The sequence below is a fragment of the Abrus precatorius genome, unplaced genomic scaffold (assembly GCF_003935025.1).
Source record: "Abrus precatorius isolate BTA unplaced genomic scaffold, Abrus_2018 Scaffold4, whole genome shotgun sequence".
Classification (NCBI taxonomy): Eukaryota; Viridiplantae; Streptophyta; class Magnoliopsida; order Fabales; family Fabaceae; genus Abrus; species Abrus precatorius.
In genome coordinates this window covers 5,145,807-5,169,414 of record NW_020874384.1, presented here as the reverse complement: position 1 = coordinate 5,169,414, position 23,608 = coordinate 5,145,807, and the positions used below count along the sequence as shown (strand labels likewise).

Here is a 23,608-nt window from a genome sequence, read left to right as displayed (position 1 = left end):
TAAATTTCTTTTTATTCATAATGTAAGAACTTGACAAAATTTAAAACTTTTCTCTCATTATTCAATTCACAAAAATACAAAAGCATATAAAGCAATAAAAGAATAATCATGACTTGCTAAATAAATTTACATCGGAATAATAGTAAAATAAGTGCATATATTATCATTTAAATACAGAGGTTCATATGTACAAATATTGATTCAAAATACATTAGAACTTAATTTACAAATTTACAAAATCAAAATATACTAAATTTCAATAAGCATATCACTCTTATCTAAAATACTGAGACTATGACCCTAGTCTTCATCACTGTGCGAGTTCTCTATCTCAACTAGCTCTTTATCCTCTCCAAGATCTCCAGTGTCAGCCACAACCTCAGTGCCAGTCACCCGTTCTGAGGTAAATCGGGTTAGTCTTCCGTAGTGGTCATGATCCAAGAAAGTATAAATATAATTCATTGCATCTAGTTCTAGACCAAACCTCTGTATATGTATAAACAAAGAGTGTGGTGGATCGTACCACTAATAGGATACTCAAAAGGGACACTATACTCTATAGTCATTTCCAAAGAAAATACAATACCAGAGCTATCATTACTATTTATAATAAATTTACAATGGTAGAACTATTGTCACTCCCTAAACACATAATTAAGTCTGCTACTAATTATAAATTCAAACAATCTAACGAGTCTCTGAGGGTCTATCATCTTGTTTCCCTGAAAATATTAACATATAATTTGAGAGAGAACAATAAAAGAATATAAATCCAAACATATCTCAACTTTCAAACATAACTAGTAAATATGCCTGTGTGTTGCACGAGTTTATTTTATTTTTATTAAATTAATTTATTTTAAAATATAAAATATATAATTTAAATATAAAAATATATAAATATAATAAAAAAATTATTATATTAAATATAATTACATTGAGGAAGATTATGAAATACTTCCTTATAAACAACATTTTTTGTATATCCTATATATTTGTTATCCTCTTCAATAATAAGGATTTTTATTCCTTTTACTGACGTTACTCTAGACAATGTAACATATAATTGACCATAACTAAATACAGGTTTTGGCAAATATAATCCAACATAATTTAATTATTGTCACTGCATAACATACCTTTATCAGAAATTGTTTTCTTCTTAAAAGTAAAGGCCACTTGGAGTCACTTACTGTTAAAACTATTCGTGGAATAAGTATTTTAGCACCAATCTTGCTTCCTGTAATTATTTTTGCTTCAATTATCCACTCTCCTAAACGTATGATAAGGAGTCTTGTTCCATTGCACATTCCTAATGCGGGATTGATGTTCCTAAGTAGCATAATTGGCATTCCTTCTTTGAGTTGCAAGTAATGGGGAGGAAATCCATTGAAATTTAAAGTATTTAAGAATTCTACGGGATACATAAGTTCTTGCTCAGTTATTTTATCAGTTGCTTTGTCAATCTCATCAGAGCTTCTGTAATACTTTATTGATCCTTCAACCATGTTTATGATATAATTATTAATATCATCAACAATATCATTTAAAGGAGTAAGTATGACCCTCTCTTGAAGGTATTTTTCATCCCGCATTTATTGTTGGAAATTTGGATATGTGCTTTCAAAAATTTGCTTGAGTGAATCCTCCATTGACTTGAGTAGATATTGGCTTGGAATTTTTATCCACATGGGAATGTCTTCTCCTTCTTTACTAATTGTTCATATGTTTCCATCTCCAACTTGTATGAGCCATTTATTAAATTCATGTGTTAAGGAATTTTCCTGACTTGAAGAGCAGTTGTTGAAAATTCTCATACTTCTGGACAACATATAAATTTTGCAATGATCCCATAAATACGACTCATTAATGCATGCTTGAACTATGTCTTGTCATCGTTCTTTTGGTATTACGAGTAATATCTGTCTAAAATCTCCTCCAAGAAGTATTGTTTTTCCTCCAAATGGCTTAGAGATACTGTTAGGATATTTATAACCCACAATATTTTTGAGGGACCTATCAAGAGCCTCAAAAGCCAATCTATTTATCATTTGTGCTTCATCCCAAACAATGAGATCTATTTGAATTATTAACTGAGCAAGCTGAGTATTTTGTTTGATTGAACATATGCTCTCTTCAAAAGATCTAATAGTATTTGAAATCTACTGTGAGCTGTTCTACCACCCAGAAGCAATAATGATGCAATACCTATAAAATTTTAAAGTAAGAATAAATGAGACATAAATAAAATCATGTATATAATAGTTTATAAAAGTATTCGTTAAAATGTAAGAAATATTAATTTTTAATGGATATTTTTATAATTTTTATGAAAAACAAAAAATAATTTTGATGATGCTAATACTAAAATTTAGAATTTTTATGTGTGTAATATTAATAAAACAATATTTTTTGTCTTATTTTATTTAATAAAAGAATATTTTATAAGTTTTATAGATAATGTATTTTTTTATTGTAAGTATTAATGAAAAATTTAATTTATATTAATATAATAAAACAAAAAATTAGATTTGAAATTTTTATATTTGTAAATTTTAAAATTTGAAAAATTAAAATAAAATACTACATGTGTAAGTACAAAAGTTAATAATAAAAATATATAATTAATATGAAAAATATAATAAAAAATATTAAATATGAGAAATATATAATTAATAAAAATATAAAATCAAGTATAAGGAAGTGGTTAAGTACCCGAAGATGCAGCAACAAGTACTATTCTTTTCTCACTCCTTAGTTTAGAAATGATAGTCTTGTAAAGAAAAGTTTTTCCAGTTCCTCCATGGCCATACACAAAATAAAGTCCACCTACATTAGCAGAGACCGCATTAGTAACTTCATTGTATATTTGTCTTTATTGGTCATTCAGTAATGGGTAGCATCTTTGGTGTTCCAATTTCAACTCTTCAATATTATAATCAAGTTCCTCTCTAATCAATCTATTGTCCATCACTTCTACAATTGATTTATCAGCCCCAATTGGGAGAAAAAAACCCACAACTCCTTGGGGTTATCCTGCACTTGGAAGAAGAAGTAGAAAAAGGAATAAATATAGTGAGAATTTGATTCTTCGTCGTCATAGAAAATAGTAGAGAAAATAGAATTTGTTTCTTTGTCTTTATAAAAAAAATAAAAAAAGGAGTAATTAACTGTGACACGTTCACTAAAAAAAATCCTTTTGTAGCAAATCATTTATTAAGAATAATAAATAAGCTTAACGCAAAAGGAGAAAAAGAAGTAATAATAACTTGGTCTAGAACATCTACCATTATACCCACAATGATTGGCTATACCATTGCTATCCATAATGGAAAAGAAATATCTTGTCAATTTCAATCAAACAATAAGTTTGGATCTGTTGTTCTGTGAGTTCCAAACCAAAGTGATGAAATAACCTTCTTTTTTTATAAAGAATATCATCAGATAGTGTCTGCCAATTGTTATCCCATAGTTTCTTAACATTTGTAACCTCACCAAAAAGAAGAATTGTAACAAATAATTCTCTTAACTAAGAAGGTAAGGCCCAATGACTTGCTTCATTCAATGCATCATTCCACTCTTTATCATCATTTAGAAGGCCAAGAGCATAGCATGCTTCTTTGAAAGTTTTGTGTCACTCCACCAACTGTCCTAATTTCTTCATAAATTTTTGGTCCTTGAACAATATTTAACAAAATTCTTAAGTAATATCTTTCACTAGACGTTGGATGAGTATAATAAATTCTTTCAATTGTTCTTCCAGTCTGCCTTTGTTTCCATTTTTTGTTTCTATCATCCCAAATAACTTTGTAGGAAAGTTAGAATATGTTAGCATGCATGCTTCAGAATTTATAGAATTCATTTTCATCCATTCTGTAAACATGATTTGTTCTATTCCTTCTCTTCTTATAACTATTGGCAAATGTTCTGAATATTGTAGAGTAACTGAATTTTCTTTTTGTGATGAATTCACTTTTTATTATATTTTTACTTGCCTTTTTGGTGCTCCTTAATAGAAAAAATGGACTTAGATAGTGCAAATAATATAAAAATCACATTTTGAGTAAATATCATAGGTTTATTAATTTTTGGTTAATTTGCATTTAATTACATAGATATAGATTGCAATTTTAATTATCTTAATAATTTTGCAGAGTCCCCAAGTTAATTTTGAGAAATCTTGGCCCTTGGATGAAAGTTGCCCCCAAAGTAGCCACTTTTAGGAGCAAAAGTGGCAACTACAGCAAGTCTGGGCATTAAAGGTTCCAAAGTAGCTACTATCAAGCCCAAAAGTGGCAACTCCAGAAGCTCCAGGGATGCCAATTTTGAAGCATTTATCCGCGTGGCCACTATTGGCTCTCATAGTAGCCACGCGCACCAAAGTAGCCACTTTCAGCACAAATAGTGGCAACTCCAGAAGCTCCAGGACGCTAATTTTGAAGCATTCTTGCGCGTGGCCACTATTGGCTCTCATAGTAGCCACGCGCACCAAAGTAGCAACTTTCAGCACAAATAGTGGCAACTCGAGAGAAGTGGCAACCCTTCCATCCTGCGCGTGGACACTTTCAAGGCCCAAAGTGGACACTTTCAAAGGCAAAAGTGGACACTTTCAAAGGCAAAAGTGGACACTTTGGTGACATGTCATCCACTATAAATAGATTTTAGGAATTAGGGTACGGGACTTTTGACACTTTACACAATTTTCCTTTGCCAAATTGGGATAATTTCTTACGACATTGGAGTCTTGGGTGATAGCCAAGGGTCCTCTATAGGTTTTAATTTCCAATTTCTCTTTTGATTTTTGTTGAATTTACATTAATGCTGCTTACGTTCTTGCATTTCTTTCTTTCATTTGTGAAGCCCATCCACATGGAGGGCTAAACTTTCTTGTAATTCCTAGTCAATGCACATGAATCTTGAATTCTTGGGATTAATTGCAATACAAATCTTTCTTTCCTTGAATTTATTAACCCCAATCTCTGAATGAAATGGAATTTGCATGAAGGGAACATTGCTTAATGAACCCTAATTTACCTAACGAATTTCTAATTCAAAATTGCTTAATTTTGATTAATCCTTGAGGTTGCTTAATCTTAGGGATAGAGATTGGAGCCCATTAAGATGCTTAATTTTAATTGAGATGTTAAAGTTAGTCTTCGCTTGTTAGATTAACTTAATTCAAGGGAAAGAAAAGGGATTATTGAATCATTTGATAGAATAACGATGGAACTCATTGCTTGACTAGGGATTACTTATTTTAATTGATTAAATTTCATTAAATTTGCATTTCGTTCTTGATTAAAATCCGGAAATTGACAAACCTCCCCCCAATTTACTTGCTTTAAAATACATGTTTACACTTGTTCGATGTATGTTCCCAGTCAAAAATTCCTTGGAGACGACCTAGGATAACACCCTAGTACTGCATTCATTTCTTTGCATATTTGATGAGGATTAACGACAATCTTTTGCATGACAAATAGCTAAAATATCGTTTCATCAAATTGGCGCCGTTGCTGGGGATCTTTTTGGTGCTGAACTTATGTTGAACATGATTAGTGCTCTGTTTTTGTGTTTTGCATGTTAGTACGTTTGTTCCATTTTGAATTTTTGTATTGTGTTGATAGTCATACGAATTTTATAGTCTGTTTCTACGTTATCATTGCATGATTTTCTGCATCATTCCCTTCATTCTAGTGCCGCAATTTTTCAATTACTCACTTTCAATTTTCTGCACTCATTTTGCTACATATTTCTCTATTTTTTTGCACTTTTTGCTGTATAATTCTGCAGAGAAATTTTAAATTGTTCTTGTTATTTCATTTACTCAATTTGCTTTCAATTTAGTTGGTTGATATCTAGTGCATGACCCGATCAAACCCTGGAGATTTGTATCCATTAGACCAGGAGATTGATAGGACTTTTTATAGGAACCTTAGGACACATAGGGATCACTCTGAACACTCTGAATCATTATCATCACCTACTGCATCTTTGCAATCTGTGACACCAAATTCTGTTTACTCTTCTCCATTTTCACTTAACTCTAGTTTTAGAGCAATGGCAGGTGACGAGAGGACTCTTAAGGAGCTAGCTGCACCAGATGTCACATACCAAACATTATGCATCCAATATCTAGATGTGGACGCTCCTTTTGTTTTGAAAACTGGATTAATTCACCTTCTACCTAAATTCCATGGTTTTGCAGGTGAAGACCCTCACAAACACTTGAAGGAGTTTCATATTGTGTGCTCCACCATGCGACCTCAAGGTGTCCCAGAGGAGCATGTCAAATTGAAGGCCTTCCCTTTCTCATTAATGGACACTGCAAAGGACTGGTTGTACTACCTTCCACCGGGATCAATAACAAGTTGGGACAACCTCAAAAGACTCTTTCTAGAGAAGTTCTTTCCGGCCTCCCGAGCTGCATCCATAAGAAAGGAAATTTGTGGAATTAGACAACTAGAAAGAGAAACTCTCTATGAATACTGGGAGAGGTTTAAAAGACTATGTGCCAGCTGCCCCCACCACCAAATTAGCGATCAATTGCTGATCCAGTACTTCTATGAGGGATTACACCCAATGGATAGGAGTATGATCGATGCAGCGAGTGGAGGAGCTTTGGTAGATAAGACCATTGTGGCAGCCAGGAACTTGATAGAAAACATGGCTGCCAACTCCCAGCAATTTGCAACTAGACAGAATTCTTGTGTTACTAGAAGTGTGCATGAAGTTCAAGCTGCAGAACCAAACAAATTGGAGCACAAGATTGATGAGCTAGCCTCCATGGTAAAGCAATTAGCTGCAATGCAAAAGAGTGTTGTCTCTGCAACACCTCCACCACCAGTTCCCGCTACACTTTGTGGAATATGCTCAGCTGCGGATCATTACACAGACAGCTGCCCCACATTGCAGGAGTCAGATACTCCTGAAGGTAACCCCCAAGCCTATGCTGCAAATATTTACACTAATAAATTTCCTTTTCAGCAGCAGCAGCAACAACCAAACTGGGACCTTTCTTCAAACCGATACAACCCGGGCTGGAGAAATCATCCAAACTTGAGGTGGGGAGGAAATTCCAACCAGCAAAATCAGCAAAGCAACAATTACCAAGCTGGTCAAGGTAGGCCACATCAACCACGCCAATGGAATGATCAACAACATGGGTAACAACCTCACCAACAGCAGCAAGCATCCTCGTCCCAAGCCTCTTCTTGTCAGAAGAATGAGCCATCATTGGAAGAGCTTGTGAAGCAAATGGCCATGAGCAACATTAATTTTCAACAGCGAACAGAGGCCAGTATCAGAACAATTGAGAACCAGATGAGACAGTTGGCTTCCTCTATAAATCAAATCCAGTCCCAAGGTTCAGGCAACCTCCCAGCACAGACAGTCACAAACCCAAAGAATGTCAGTGCAATTACTCTGCGGTCTGGGAAGGTAATGCAAGAGCCTGAAATGCCTAGGGAGAAGGAGATCCCAAGCCCCTTGGTTGATGAAAGGGAGGAAGAAAATGCACCCACCACTCAAGAAATGGTAGAAGAAGCTGAAAGGGCAATTCCACCACCTTTCCCTCAGAGGGTTATGATTGCCAAACCAAGTAAGAAAGCTGAGGAGAGTGACAAAGAAATCTTGGACACTTTCAGAAAGGTTGAGGTAAACATACCCTTGCTGGAAGCAATTAAACAAATACCCAAGTACGCCAAGTTCTTGAAAGATTTGTGTACACATAGAAGGCGTCTGAAGGGTAATGAGAGAGTCAACATGGGTAGGAATGTGTCTGCACTTTTTGAGAAACAAAGAACCACAATGCCTGAGAAGTGTAAAGACCCAGGGACATTTACTATTCCATGCATCATTGGTAATAATAGCATAGACAATGCAATGTTAGATCTAGGAGCATCCATTAATATTATGCCATTGTCTATTTTTTCTTCTCTATCTCTTGGTCCCTTGTAGCCCACAGGTGTAGTAATTCAGTTGGCCAATAGAAGCACAACACATCCAGCTGGACTTGTCGAAGATGTGTTAGTGAAGGTAAATGACCTCATATTCCCAGCTGACTTCTACATCCTCGACATGCAAGAAGAAGAGTCACTCAAAAATTCTACACCGATCATTTTGGGAAGACCGTTCTTGAAGACTGCAAGAATGAAGATTGATGTATATGCCGGTTCACTCACCATGGAATTTGGGGATAACATTGTGCGCTTCAACATATTGGATGCCATGAAACATCCGATTGAAGAACATTCTGTCTTCCATATTGACGTATTTGATGCATTAGTGGATGAGAGTTGGACCGAAATTTTGAGAAACTCTTTTCTTAATCTTTCCCATTATGTAGATGCTTTTGTTTGTGAATCTTATGAAAATTTTTTGTATGATACTTGTGCTGAAAATTTTGATTATTTGAATGAAAGTTCTAAAAGTTTTAGTGTTGATGAAGTTGATAATTCCATAGGGGTGGAATGTGAAGTATTGGATTTAGCAAATACAGTTGAATCTAACCCCTTTGATTTGAATGTTACAGAAATTTTGTCAAATGAAAATGCTAAATCACTTCCCTCTATAGAACAACCTCCCACATTGGAGTTAAAGCCTCTACCGGAGCATTTGAAATATGTCTATTTGGAACCAAATGAAAAGCTACCAGTTATCATCTCCACCAAGCTTGATAGTGATCAAGAGGAGAAGTTGCTAGAAGTGATCAAAAAGCACAAAAGAGCCATTGGATGGACACTTGCTGATATACCAGGAATTAGTCCCTCCATGTGCATGCATAGAATTTTGTTGGAAGAAGATGCTAAACCGGTGAAACAACCTCAAAGGAGGGTGAATCCTATCATCCTAGATGTGGTGAAGAAGGAGGTCACCAAGTTACTTCAAGCTGGGATCATATACCCAATCTCTGATAGCACTTGGGTTAGCCCTGTGCAAGTGGTCCCAAAGAAATCTGGACTTACAGTGGTCAGGAATTAGAAGAATGAAATGATACCTACTAGAGTCCAGAATAGCTGGAGAGTCTGCATAGACTACAGGCGGCTGAACCAGGCCACAAGGAAGGACCACTTTCCACTACCTTTCATTGATTAAATGCTTGAAAGATTGGCAGGTAAATCCCACTATTGCTTTCTAGATGGTTACTCTGGTTATTTTCAAATTTGTATTGCCCCTCAAGACCAGGAGAAAACCACATTCACATGTCCCTTTGGCACCTTCGCTTATCGAAGAATGCCTTTTGGCCTATGTAATGCTCCTGGCACATTCTAAAGATGCATGTTGAGTATTTTTTCTGATTTAGTGGAGCATTGCATAGAGGTCTTCATGGATGATTTCACAGTTTATGGCACATCCTTTCATGCATGTTTAGTCAATTTAGAAAAAGTCTTGAAGAGGTGTATTGAAACTAACCTTTTACTTAACTTTGAGAAATGCCATTTCATGGTAGAGCAGGGTGTAGTTCTAGGACACATAATCTCTGAAAAAGGAATTGAGGTTGATCCTGCAAAATTGGATATTATTTCACAACTTTCTTACCCCTCATGTGTGAGGGAGGTTCGTTCTTTTTTGGGCCATGCAGGATTTTACAGGAGGTTCGTTCAGAATTTCTCCAAGATTGCAATTCCTCTTTCGAAGCTACTGCAAAAAAGATGTTGAATTCGACTTTGATGAGGACTGCAAGGAGGTTTTCAACTTCCTTAAAAAAGCCTTAACCACCACATCAATTATCCAACCTCCAAATTGGTCAATACCCTTTGAGCTGATGTGTGATGCCTCCAATTATGCAGTAGGAGCTGTCCTTGCACATCGGGTTGGTAAGGTCCCTCATGTCACTTATTATGCTTCTAGGACCTTAGACACTGCACAATCCAATTACACCACAACTGAAAAGGAATTGTTGGCCATCGTGTTTGCATTAGATAAATTCATATCATATCTGTTAGGATCAAAAGTTGTGGTGTTCACTGATCATTCTGCTTTGAAGTTTTTGCTAAAAAAGACAGATTCTAAACCCAGGCTGATAAGGTGGATGCTCTTACTTCAAGAATTTGACTTGGAGATTAAAGATAGAAGTGGAGCACAAAACTTGGTAGCAGACCATTTAAGCATAATAGAGGGAGTCCCTGAACTCATTCCCCTCAAGGATGATTTTCCTGATGAACAACTCTTAGAGTTGTGCACATCACATGTACCTTGGTATGCTGATTTGGTTAATTTTTTTGGTTTCAGGAATTTTCCCTATAAATGCATCAAAAATTCAAAGGGACAAAATTAAGAGCGATGCCAAACATTATGTGTGGGACGACCCTTACTTATGGAAGTTCTGTAATGATCAAGTGATCAGAAGATGCGTCCCTGATGAAGAGATCCCATCCATATTGCAGTTCTGCCACAATTTGGTTGTGGGAGGACACCTTGGACCTCAAAGAACAGCAAGAAAGGTGTTGGACTCAGGATTATACTGGCCCTCCATTTTCAAGGACTCTTGGCGAACATATTCTGTCTGTGAGAGCTGCCAGAGGTCAGGAGGAATGATCACCAAGAGGCAGGAAATGCCTCAGCAACCTATCCTATATTGTGACATCTTTGATGTCTGGGGTATTGACTTCATGGGTCCCTTTCCCTCTTCTTTTGGTTTCTTGTACATTTTACTTGCTGTTGACTATGTTTCAAAATGGGTAGAAGCTAAAGCTACCAAGACTAATGATGCTAGAGTTGTTGCAGAATTTGTTCGCTCCAACCTATTTTGCAGGTTTGGCATCCCACGTGCCATCATTAGTGACCAAGGGAGTCATTTTTGCAACAAGACAATGGAGGTCCTGCTGAGAAAATATGGAGTTCTGCACAAAGTTTCCACAGCCTACCACCTGCAAACAAATGGCCAAGCAGAACTTTCCAATAGAGAAATAAAAAAAATACTTGAAAGAGTTGTACTGCCCCACAGAAAAGATTGGAGTTGCAGGCTAGATGATGCCTTGTGGGCACACAGGACTACATTCAAAGCACCCTTGGGCATGTCTTCCTACAGAATAATCTTTGGCAAGGCTTGCCATTTACCAGTGGAGATAGAGCACAAGGCATACTGGGCAGTGAAGGCTTGTAATATGCACTATGACTCAGCTGGAGAGCAAAGAAAGCTTCAATTGCAAGAGTTGGAAGAGTTACGTCTAGAGGCATATGAAAATTCCAGAATTTATAAGGAGAGAACCAAGAGATACCATGACAAGTTGATAGCCAGGAAAGAATTTTGTGTTGGTCAAAAGGTGCTCTTGTTCAACTCCCGCCTCAAATTCATGCCTGGAAAGCTTCGCTCAAGGTGGATTGGTCCATTTATAGTCACACAAGTGTTTCCTAATGGTGCAGTGGAAATCAAGAGTGAATCCACTACCAAATGTTTCACAGTGAATGGACATCGCCTGAAGCATTTTTTAGAGAACTCAGTTCCTGTGGAGGAGATTGAAGAGGTGGATGTGTACTCCCCCATCATTCCCTCCAACCAAGACCCTTGCCATGAGTAAATCACTTCACACGTCAAGCTAATGACGTTAAAGAAGCGCTCTGTGAGAGGCAACTCACAAGTGAATAAGCAATTTTGTCTTTTCATTATTTCTCCTTTGCATTCTTTCAATTACATTTTTGTCTTCATTTGAGGTGTAATGAGCTAAGCAATTTCTGATATGGTTCAATTTTGTGTAAATAATTCTTCGTGGATGCACAATTTTGTACGAATTCTAGCAGCAGCACAACTTTGGGCACTCATTCTTGCTAGGTGCAATTCATCCTTCATGAAAGTGGCCATTCTCGTAGGCTATAGTGACTACTTTGGCTCAAGGTAAGCAACTCCTTCTCTGTAGTTCCCACTTTTAAGAGTGGGAGTGACCACTTTGGCGCCCAGGAGCTTGGTCATTTTGCGCGTGGACACTTTAGAGACCAATAGTGGCCACGCGCAAATCTCCTTGCATTATAGCTTCTCTGTAGTTCCCACTTTGAAGCTCCATAGTAGCCACGCGCAAATGACATGCCACACACCTTCACTGTAGTTCCCACTTTGAAGCTCCATAGTGGCTACGCGCACTTGTCCAACAAGATGACCCTCTGGAGTTCCTACTTTAGCAACCGAAAGTAGCCACGCGCAAATGACATGCCACACACCTTCACTGTAGTTCCCACTTTGAAGCTCCATAGTGGCTACACGCAAATTGGAACCAAATTTTAGCCTTTTAGGTGCTCCCACGTTTCTTGTTTGGAGTAGGCACGTACACCATTTACACTATTTCCCTTGGGCCCAACCCATAGTAGGCACTAATTCCCTTGAAAGTGAACACGCTCACTATTTCACACACTCCTCCCACTTCACGACGCATTCACACCGCCCAACGCCCAGCACGCACCATTTTCACGTCACCCACTCACACCCACTCACTCCTAGGACCAAAACGCACCTTCCCTCACCACATCCAAGGCTTCAAACAAGGTAATTCTCTCAATTTCTCTCCATTTATGGTTAGGGTTCATAGATTCCCCAATTTGGGGCTTTTCAATTTCACTTGTTTTTTCTTGAAATTGAGGTGTAATTCTTGTGTAATTGAGCATTCTTACTTGAATTAGAGAGGGTGAGGTCCCTAAATTACACCCAAAGGGGCGTATTACTCCCATTCAATTGGGCGTTCCCACTTTTGGCCCCAATAGTGGCCACGCCCACTTCCTCTTTGCCATGACTCTCATTTGTTGTTTTTGTTATGCGCCCCTCCCTCATTTTTATGCTCTAAACATGCCAATAATGCTATTAAACTTCTTGTTCATGTGTGTTAATGCCTAAATTTGGTTCGTGCCTATTTCCATTTAGTTTTGACCCCTCCATTTTGCTGTTTTGCTTTTCAATTCCGTGCCATTTTACTTTTGCTGCACTTGATTCTCATGCATATTACAAAATTAACCATAATTGTTGCTCTTTCTGGGTGTTGAACATGCTTTTCGTGACTTTAATTTCACTAATTGATGCATTATGATCCTTGAGCTTCAAAGCCTTAAAAGTCATATTCTACTATCCATTGGATTGCTATACATAGTGTACGTACGTCAAGCCATTCTTTATGCTTAATTGTTCTTGTCTATACCATTTCAGCTCTATGTTTGTAGGCTATGATTGAAATTGATTGCCCTCTGGGTCATATGTAGCACTATACACCCTTTTACACACAAATTACTTAGGATGATATCAAATTATTTTGCAGCCCCTGCACTATTCATTCACATATTCTCTCTTCTCTGCAGATAATGTCGAGCAATCCTAGAAGGAACACACCTAGAACCAAGAGGAGTAGGACAGCTGAAGCCTCTTCATCTCAACCCCCTCCTACTCATGACCCAAGGTTTAGGTCCCCAGGGCATGAACAATATTTCAAAGAGAACATCCTGCGGCGCCAGATCGTCCAGGACAGGAATTTTGAAATCCAGCAGGGGACATTTCTACAGTTTCAGGAGGAGATAGACAGACGTGGCTGGGGACTTTTCACTTCTTGTGCAGGCAATGGGTGGAAGGACATCACCCAGGAATTCTATGCTAATGCCCTGCGCCTGGAAGATGACATTTACCCCCCCAGGCACACCATGGTCAGGGGTAAGCAAGTTAGTTTCACTCCAGCCACCATCCAGAGGGTTTTAAACATCCCTCCTCTGCAGAAGCAACCTGGCCAACTAGATTTCACTGTATTCTGCAAACAAAAGAAAAGGATTACCAGTCTATACTTCAAGCAATCTGCATTGAAGGAGAAAATTGGGAATTTGATTGTAAAATGCAGCCCAAGAATCTGACCACTAAACACCTTCTCCCTCCTGCCAAGGTGTGGAGTATCTTCGTTGTTAGCTCATTCATGCCAGTCATCCACACCTCCACCATTGCAGTAAAGAGGGCAGAACTCATCTATGTTATTCTCACTGGCATGCCCATCCATGTCGGGGAGGTCATCAGCAGCGCCATTCTGGAAGTCCTTAAAAGGAGTAGAGATTCTTTAGCTTTTCCTTCTCTAATCACTATGTTATGCCAAGATGCAGGTGTTGATTTTGGAGACTACCAGCAGAGAATTAAAGCACTTCCTCCCATTTCCACTGCCTTGGTGAAGGACCTATTTAAGCCAAAGAAGTCTTCAAACCCAGGTCTCACCTTGCCAGCCGAATACAAGAAGGAGACCCCTACAACACTCAAGGAGCAGCTGCAGCAAATAGCACAGAGGCAGACTGCCATCCACTCTGGTCAAACCAGCATGCTCCTCCTCATGGAGACCATGATGCTGAACATTGGCAAGAAGATGGGGATGACTTCAGACCAGATATATCAGGCCCACCGTTTCCCTGCCCCTTTCCTCTGAGCTGCTGTTCAGAATGACTTGCCTCCATTCAATCCCAATGCTCCCAAAAATGTCTGCAACTCCAGTTCCTCAGAGGAAGCAGAAGAAGTAGAAGAAGATGAAGGCGCCACCTCATCCACCTCTGATGAGGATGCCATTTAGTCCACTTTTCGTGTTTTCTTTTATTTCTCTGCTTGTACTTATTTTCTTTTATTTTCCCAAGTAATTAGGAACCACTTGTCCTTTTATTGTCTTTCCGTTCCTGCTTTTATGTTACTTTCCTTCAAACAGTTATGTTACCTCCCTTTCGTTCTTTTTCTGAACTCTTGTTATCATTGTGCAGAGATGCCCTCAGTTCCATCAAGAGGAGCATCATTTTACCCTGAACTTTGAATACATCATCTATAAAAGGGGGGTGAACTCTTTGTCTCTATTTTGCATTTATTTGTAGCTTACTTTTCCTGTACTGTACTAGATAAAAGACAAAAATATTTTCCTTATTTCATTTCTTCTCTTTTCCTTTTAATCTAGTTCTCTTTCGTATTTTGCTTTTATGCTTTGATTGAATTTCCCATCTAACTCCTACTCATTCTCTTTTTTGTACATATTTACTGTCCCTACCATTTTGAACATATTTTCTTGTCGGGTGAATTGTACTCTCATTTTGCAAGTTATTATCACTTTTACCATGGTAGTGAATTGGGCCTTTCTTCTTCTTTTCTGTGTGCATATTACATGTATTTTTGCATTCATCTTCTAGAACTTGCCCTGTTTCTTAATTCAATATGCATTGTGCAATTTTCCATCTAGATGATTGAGGCCTTCTTTGCACATACCCTTCCCCCCACCCTTGCACTTCACTTCCCTATTCCCCACTTCTTGCTTTTGCCAAACTTAGTCAACAAATATACTTCCCTTCCCTTAATAGAGGTATTTCTTTTGAGTTGCCTCAAGATTGAGTGCAAGAAACTAAGTTTGGAGTGTTGATTATGCTTGTAGTTGCTTGAGGACAAGCAATGTCTTAAGTTTGGGGTGGTGGACAGCATACATGTTCATAATACATGTCAAAAAAAAAAATGATTGTCAAAGTCCATGATATCACAAAAATATGAATGAATGAAAAAGGAGAAAAGAAAGAAAGAAAAATATAGCAAGGCATTTGAGTTGAAAAAGGATCTGCACATAAGGAAAATAAGAAAATTAATGTGGTGAAAGAATGCTTTAACCTCTTAAGCTACATCATTTAAGGTATTCCACTCTAGTTGTTGCACTAAATCACTCAAAAGAACTCCCTCCTCTTGAGTACCCACTTGATCTTGTCACCCTCTTTGGTTAAAATTTGAGCCTATCCTAACCCCATTTGTGACCAACAAAGCCCTCATGATAGGTGGTTCGTTGTATCTAGGCAAAGGAGATTAAGAATATGGGCAAGCCTATGGTAGGGTGAGGCTAAATGCATGGATTGAGGGAAAACACTTAGCCTGAAATGTTGTTGAGTGATGAGTGAAACACCACCTTGTGAGATGAATAGTTTCTTTGCATTATGTGAGTCACATGAAACCTTGCTTGATTCTTTTGTTTCAATTTAGTGGGACTTTGCATGGAATATTTGACATGAATATGATTCGTCTGTTGAATGAGTCTATGGTTGTGAAGATGTTGGAAGTGCTAATTAAAGCATGAAGTTGGAATGAAAATCTCTAAAAAAAATTTTGGATAAATCCAACCCTTTTCATTTGCTTTGCCTGAATTTTGATTTGCTTGAGGACAAGCAAAAGTTTAAGTTTGGGGTTGTGATGAATTCACTTTTTATTATATTTTTACTTGCCTTTTTGGTGCTCCTTAATAGAAAAAATGGACTTAGATAGTGCAAATAATATAGAAATCACATTTTGAGTAAATATCATAGGTTTATTAATTTTTGGTTAATTTGCATTTAATTACATAGATATAGATTGCAATTTTAATTATCTTAATAATTTTGCAGAGTCCCCAAGTTAATTTTGAGAAATCTTGGCCCTTGGATGAAAGTTGCCCCCAAAGTAGCCACTTTTAGGAGCAAAAGTGGCAACTACAGCAAGTCTGGGCATTAAAGGTTCCAAAGTAGCTACTATCAAGTCCAAAAGTGGCAACTCTAGAAGCTCCAGGGACGCCAATTTTGAAGCATTCCTGCGCGTGGCCACTATTGGCTCTCATAGTAGCCACGCTCACCAAAGTAGCAACTTTCAGCACAAATAGTGGCAACTCCAGAAGCTCCAAGACGCTAATTTTGAAGCATTCCTGCGCGTGGCCACTATTGGCTCTCATAGTAGCCACGCGCACCAAAGTAGCCACTTTCAGCACAAATAGTGGCAACTCGAGAGAAGTGGCAACCCTTCCATCCTGCACGTGGACACTTTCAAGGCCCAAAGTGGACACTTTCAAAGGCAAAAGTGGACACTTTGGTGACATGTCATCCACTATAAATAGATTTTAGGAATTAGGGTACGGGACTTTTGACACTTTACACAATTTTCCTTTGCCAAATTGGGATAATTTCTTATGTCATTGGAGTCTTGGGTGACAGCCAAGGGTCCTCTATAGGTTTTAATTTCCAATTTCTCTTTTGATTTTTGTTGAATTTACATTAATGCTGCTTACGTTCTTGCATTTCTTTCTTTCATTTGTGAAGCCCATCCACATGGAGGGCTAAACTTTCTTGTAATTCCTAGTCAATGCACATGAATCTTGAATTCTTGGGATTAATTGCAATACAAATCTTTCTTTCCTTGAATTTATTAACCCCAATCTCTGAATGAAATGGAATTTGCATGAAGGGAACTTGCTTAATGAACCCTAATTTACCTAATGAATTTCTAATTCAAAATTGCTTAATTTTGATTAATCCTTGAGGTTGCTTAATCTTAGGGATAGAGATTGGAGCCCATTAAGATGCTTAATTTTAATTGGGATGTTAAAGTTAGTCTTCGCTTGTTAGATTAACTTAATTCAAGGGAAAGAAAGGGGATTATTGAATCATTTGATAGAATAATGATGGAACTCATTGCTTGACTAGGGATTACTCATTTTAATTGATTGAATTTCATTAAATTTACATTTCGTTCTTGATTAAAATCCAGAAATTGACAAACCTCCCCCCAATTTACTTGCTTTAAAATACATGTTTACACTTGTTCGATGTATGTTCCCAGTCAAAAATTCCTTGGAGACGACCTAGGATAACACCCTAGTACTGCATTCATTTCTTTGCATATTTGATGAGGATTAACGACAATCTTTTACATGACGAATAGCTAAAATATCGTTTCTTCAGTAAATGGAAGATCAATCTCAGAACAGCTGGACTTCTATAATGTTTGTCAAAGTTAAAAATTCTCCAACTTGCTTCACATGCTGACACATATCTGAAATATGAGCAATGATTATAATATTTATAAATTCATAAAAGTCTGAGTATATAAAAAAGAAAAAATGTGTTCAATGTTGTTTAAAAATAAAAATAAAAAATATAACACTTAATATCAAAGTCAATATGAAATTTAATTAATAAAATTGACTAAAAATTTATACGTATAACAACTACTATTATTTATTTAGTAATACTTATTTATAAAAATCATATATAATTTTGTACACTTAATAAATATACAATAAGTAATAAATATATAGTTTAATAATATTATTTAATTATAATTATAGAATATTATTTATATATATATAAAATATTAGTAATTATTTATTAAATTGTCATTCATAATAGTTTGTTATTACCATTATTAAGATTATATAAGCATAAATTCTAATAAACTTTCTTTAAATATAATTCAAAGATAATAAATATGAATCAATTATAATTTCAATTGTTACGTAACATATTATAAATAATTTTAATAAATTGTAATCTAATGCAATTTAGAGTAAATTTGTTTATGTAATATATTCTATAGTGAATTTAAATATTTTAAATCTTGATAATTATAAATTCATTATAAATACCTAAAATAATATATAAATTTATGGTATTAGAGAAATTAGCATAAAAAAAGAATATATAATGATTTTAACCAAATTGGTAATTAAATTAATTTATTTATAAAATTACATACCTGCAGTCTAAATAAGTTTTGATCACATTAACTTGTGTGATCTACATTGAATTGTTTGTATTTTGGACAAAAATATTTTCTTCAATTACTATGGTTGCTCTATCTGGACCTTTGTGGAGATATTTGAAAAGATATTTTATAGCCTTGGACTTATTGCACCATTCAATATTTAGATGTGCTTGAAATGTGAGTAATAAATCTAAATTATATGGAACAACAAACCTGTTATCTAAGTTGATATCTCCTTTTTTGACATGTCTGTCATCATTCCGTGTTCTATAAGTAGGAAAACCATCCATATCTATGGTCGTTTCATCAGTAAACTTTTTAGGATAATTTCTGTTGAAAAAGCCATCAACCATGCAAGGTGCATTTTTGTTGGTAGTTCCACATGGTTCATGTATCATGAATTGTGAAACAACATTGAATCCAACTGGATCATCCACTTGAGATGGTAATTTTGCTGATATTATTTTATCTATGTCTTGTGGTGTTGGATACTTATTATTTTGGTGAAGCCATATTAGGATATGAGCATGTGATAGACCTCTTTTTTGGAATTCAATGGTGTATATAGCTAAAAGAAGGAAAAAATATAATAAATAATTAGTAAGAATAAGATTAAATTTATAAATTAAAAAAATAGTATAATACTCTTCTTTTCCTGATATAACTTGACCAAAGTACTATCCATCCACTACATGTTTCATAAGTTGATCAAGTTTCATCTTGAAAACTCTTATTTTAACATCTGGCCTATCATTAGCTGGTTGTCCTGAAATTTGATCAAGCATATACTGAATCTTAGGCCACTTTGGATTGGCAGTAAAAGTGATAAAAATATCAGGATTCCCAAACGTTCTACATATGGCCATTGCATCTTGATAGTTTTGGACCATATATCGTGGACCACCTGTAAATGAAGAAGGAAATACAATTTTTTTTCTAGTAGCAACAACTATTGTATCCCCATGAACAACTGCATCACAAACATTTTTGTACAACTCTGTGCGTAAAATTGTTTGATTTTGCCTAATCCATCGTAGTCAATCTTCTTCTATGGTTGTATATGCATCAACAATATATTGTTGGAATAACCGACCAGCAGAAATAAGAGTCTTTGCTTCAAAGTTTCTTTGTTGTATTCGATATGCATAGTATTCTCTCATTGTCAAATTGTTTCTTTTTGTTCTATTTTTTCCATCATTAAAAGAATATTGAATGTCTAAGTGAAATTCATCCTTACCATATGGAAATAATAATGGATATTGCATTGATATGAAAGAAGGATGCAACTCTGATATTCTTTGTAACCTATTTGTTTGATGCTCTATTATTATATCTCTCCTTCCATTAGATTGGCCAAAATCTCCAACAATAAGTGCAGCAATTTCAGCCGAGGTCGGCTTGTTATACTGTCGAGATTCTCTTGATCTTATACCAAGCAACTTGATTCGTACATTTTTATCATCAGATGAAGATAATTTATCTCTTGCCATTCTAAACACCAGTGCAATAGGATTATGCATGTCCAACGTATCCTTCAAACTTTGAACAATAGTATTGTCGAGAATTTCTCCATTATTGAAGGAATGTAATCTATTTTGGACTTCATTTTCTGTATCATGTACATAAAGTTGTGAGAATTTTGGTTATTGACCTTCTTCTGGTATGAGTGCTCCAATCCTGTGATAATTTTGACCACTAATTCTAAAAACATATGGCCCTGATCTTAAATTTATTTTGTTGTCAATTTTTGCTCCCATTGATGTAAAAGCAAAAATAGAATTATATGCTCGAATATTTTGTCTAAATTTCACTGACCGATGACCACCTTCATAATTAAGAAGATTTTTTAAAGCATCCGATGGTTCTTGAAAGATTGATAATTGAACTTTTCCTTGTTGACAACAAAGAGAAAACTTAGGCTTTTTTGGCTGTCGTGTAACGCCTTATATTTCTTTCCTCAATATATGATAAATTTTCATAAAAATTAATATGGTAAAGTAAATTTTCCTTCAAAACTTTCTAATAAGGAAAAGACATTGAAATGATATAAGGTTCATAGAGTAAAATTTTATTAATTCATAAGTACTTTAGGAAAACAAAGATTCTAAAGTTTTCATCAGCAATAAAGAGGAATAGTAGTTTTACAACTATTTCAAAAGAATGCTATGGAACTGAAAATATTCATTACATAACTCAAAATAACTAAGTCCTATAGCAGTTCGCATCCATCCATGCACTGTGAGCCTGGTACTATTCAACCTGGTTTCCTGAAAAATGTTATGTAAGGGTGAGTCTCTACCCTACCACTCATACATAACATATACATTCTTCACAAAACACATCTTATCACGATTAAAGAAAACATCATGGCATTACATATCACAAGGTTATATAAAGCATATTCTCATCTCAACGCGCATTACATTACACAGATTCACAATTTCTTTTACTTTTATCCGCGCTTATCGCGCCCTGTGGCCACAGTTATCCGATGCCTCTATCTCGAGGTCTTACACATTCATGTAAATAGTCGCCGGATGGCCCAATGCAATACGGATACAACGCATGCAATAGACGGCCCCTTAGCAAAGGTAATGGTCAGGAGTCAAGTCGAGAAATGAGTGTGTGGCCATGTGGTGCATTCGAACACAATATTCCGTGCACAATCCCGAATGTCACTCACCACCCTGCATTTCCCCAAGATATCCCATATCGTCTCTATCTTCCACTTCCCCAGTGTATCTCTGTAACTATTTACATCATATCTTTTTCCATCTCATACTCTTTTAAGCATATTCACATGTTCACATATGCCATTTATCATGTTTACACATATTTTTCATTATACTTTTCATCATATACATCAAACCATGGCATATTCACAATACACATCATTTTTACATAAAACACAATATATTCAAACATGAAACATCCATCTCTTCGTATATTTCATATCACAAAATCATAAAATCATATCAATCATCCTCAATATACCTTATCATGCCCTATTTGAACATAATATCACAATTTCACCATATACTCATCATAAAATCACATAAACAGCTAATTATTCTCACTTTTCACCGATTATTTCTCATAAAACAGGGATTATTCCACATATAATCACATACATGACAAGATCTATGAGAATACAAGTAATAAACATAACAAAATGATAAAGTAGAGCCCCCCCTTACCTCAAAACAGAGCTTTTACAAGGATTTAACCGAAGGTTTAACTCTAGAACGGAGGTTTTCCTAAGAACATCATGAACATCTATAAGAAGAAGAAGAGAAACGAACGGTAAATCTAACTTTAAACTTAGAAAAACTTACTTGTAATCCTTTAGATCGAACGTAGAATCACAGATCTGAAGAAAAATCTAAGTTTAGGAGGTTTAGTATAGGAGAAAATGGCGAGATATGACCTTAGAACCTTTGAGAACCTTGGATAGGAGTGAAGAAATGAAAATTTCGTCCGCAACCCCCTTTTTATAGAAAATTTTCGAAGTTACTGTTCACCGCCCTACTGTTCATGCCGGAAGCACTGTTCGCGGTAACTGTTCACGCCGGAAACACTGTGCACACGTACTGTACACGGATTGTACGCGTACTGTACGCGGATGTGACGTCAGCCATGACGTCATGCTGATGTCATCGTCACTGTACAAAGGCGGTTTAACTGTTCATACGCAGTTTACTGTTCATCGACACTGTTCATAGGCGGTTTTACTGTTCACTTTTTTTTTTTTTCTAATAAATTCTATCCAAATCTATTCCAATTATACTTTAACAAACCTCATTTTATTTAAATCAAAATATAGGATGTTACATGTCGCGGTTTATTCGCTCTTTCTGCATACCACATAGAACTACCTCAATATTCACAGGTGTAACTTGGGTATCCTAAATTTATATATTTTGAATTATCACCTATAATTTTAAAAAAATTATTAATAAATAAGTAAGCATATTTTTAATTTATGATTTCTATGATATAATATTAATTATAAGAGCAATTAAAAAATTTTATATGCGTATAATCAATATATATTAATAAATAAATAAGCAAATATCACTACAGTTTATAATATTAATACTAATACATGCATGAATAAATTTTTATAATTAATCAGTAATCAAAATAAAGAATTAAAATAAATTTAAAATTTGAAATAATTTTAAATAATTATTTGTCAATGTAATAATAATAGAATTAATAAAATTATGATAATATTTATTAAGATAATAATAGAACTAATAATATGTTGTATCTTAAAAAAGGCCAATAAATAAATAAGTAAACTTTTAATATATATATATATATATTGTCACACATATTATTATTTATTTTAAAATATAATATAATAAATAAATTTCATATGGTAATAATTGTAATAAATTTTAAAAGATAAATAAATAAATACCAACTTACTTAAAAAAAATTTAAAATTCTTTAAATTAATTAAAAAGTTTAATGATGATATTAACAAATATTTTATTTTATAAATAAATAAATTATTACTATCATAATTTTATTAAAAATGATAATAATAAAAATTTCAGTAGAAATACATAAAAAAAAAATATGGTAATGTATGCAAATTAAAATATATTCTTTTTTGTATTGTTATATAAACAAATTTATTTACAAACAATATCATACATATTAGAATAGTATTGTAAAATTAAAATATGTATAATTTAGTGATGCTACATTAGAATGTTCTTGTAATTTAAACTTTACCTGATACATTACTTGGTCCTACAAAAAAAGGTCAATATTCAGTGAACTTGATTTAAATATTTTTTTAAATTAAAAAATATATCATTTTAAGAATATAACACAATAAATAATTATATTAATAAAAAAATATTTATATTAATTTTATATTTTTATGTATTATACCTATATTTTGACTTATATTTTGGGAACTAATTGTAAGTCCAGAAAATGACTAAATTTTTTTCATTAGGAAGCATGTTCTCTGTGTTTGCAATTGAATGCTCTCAGAAAAATTTTTAAAAGTATTAGAACTTATATTCCAATCTGAAAATGTTGAATAATCATATAGTTAGAATATGAAATTCTAATAAATAAATATAATTTCATATGTTAATATATAAAATATTTCTATAACAT

The 23,608-nt window shown here is 35.0% G+C and overlaps 1 pseudogene; it reads right to left on the bottom strand.

Annotated features, from left to right (window-relative positions):
• Positions 1-300: 300 nt before the first annotated feature.
• LOC113866044 overlaps positions 301-23,608 on the bottom strand; it is a 50,969-nt pseudogene continuing 27,661 nt past the window's right edge.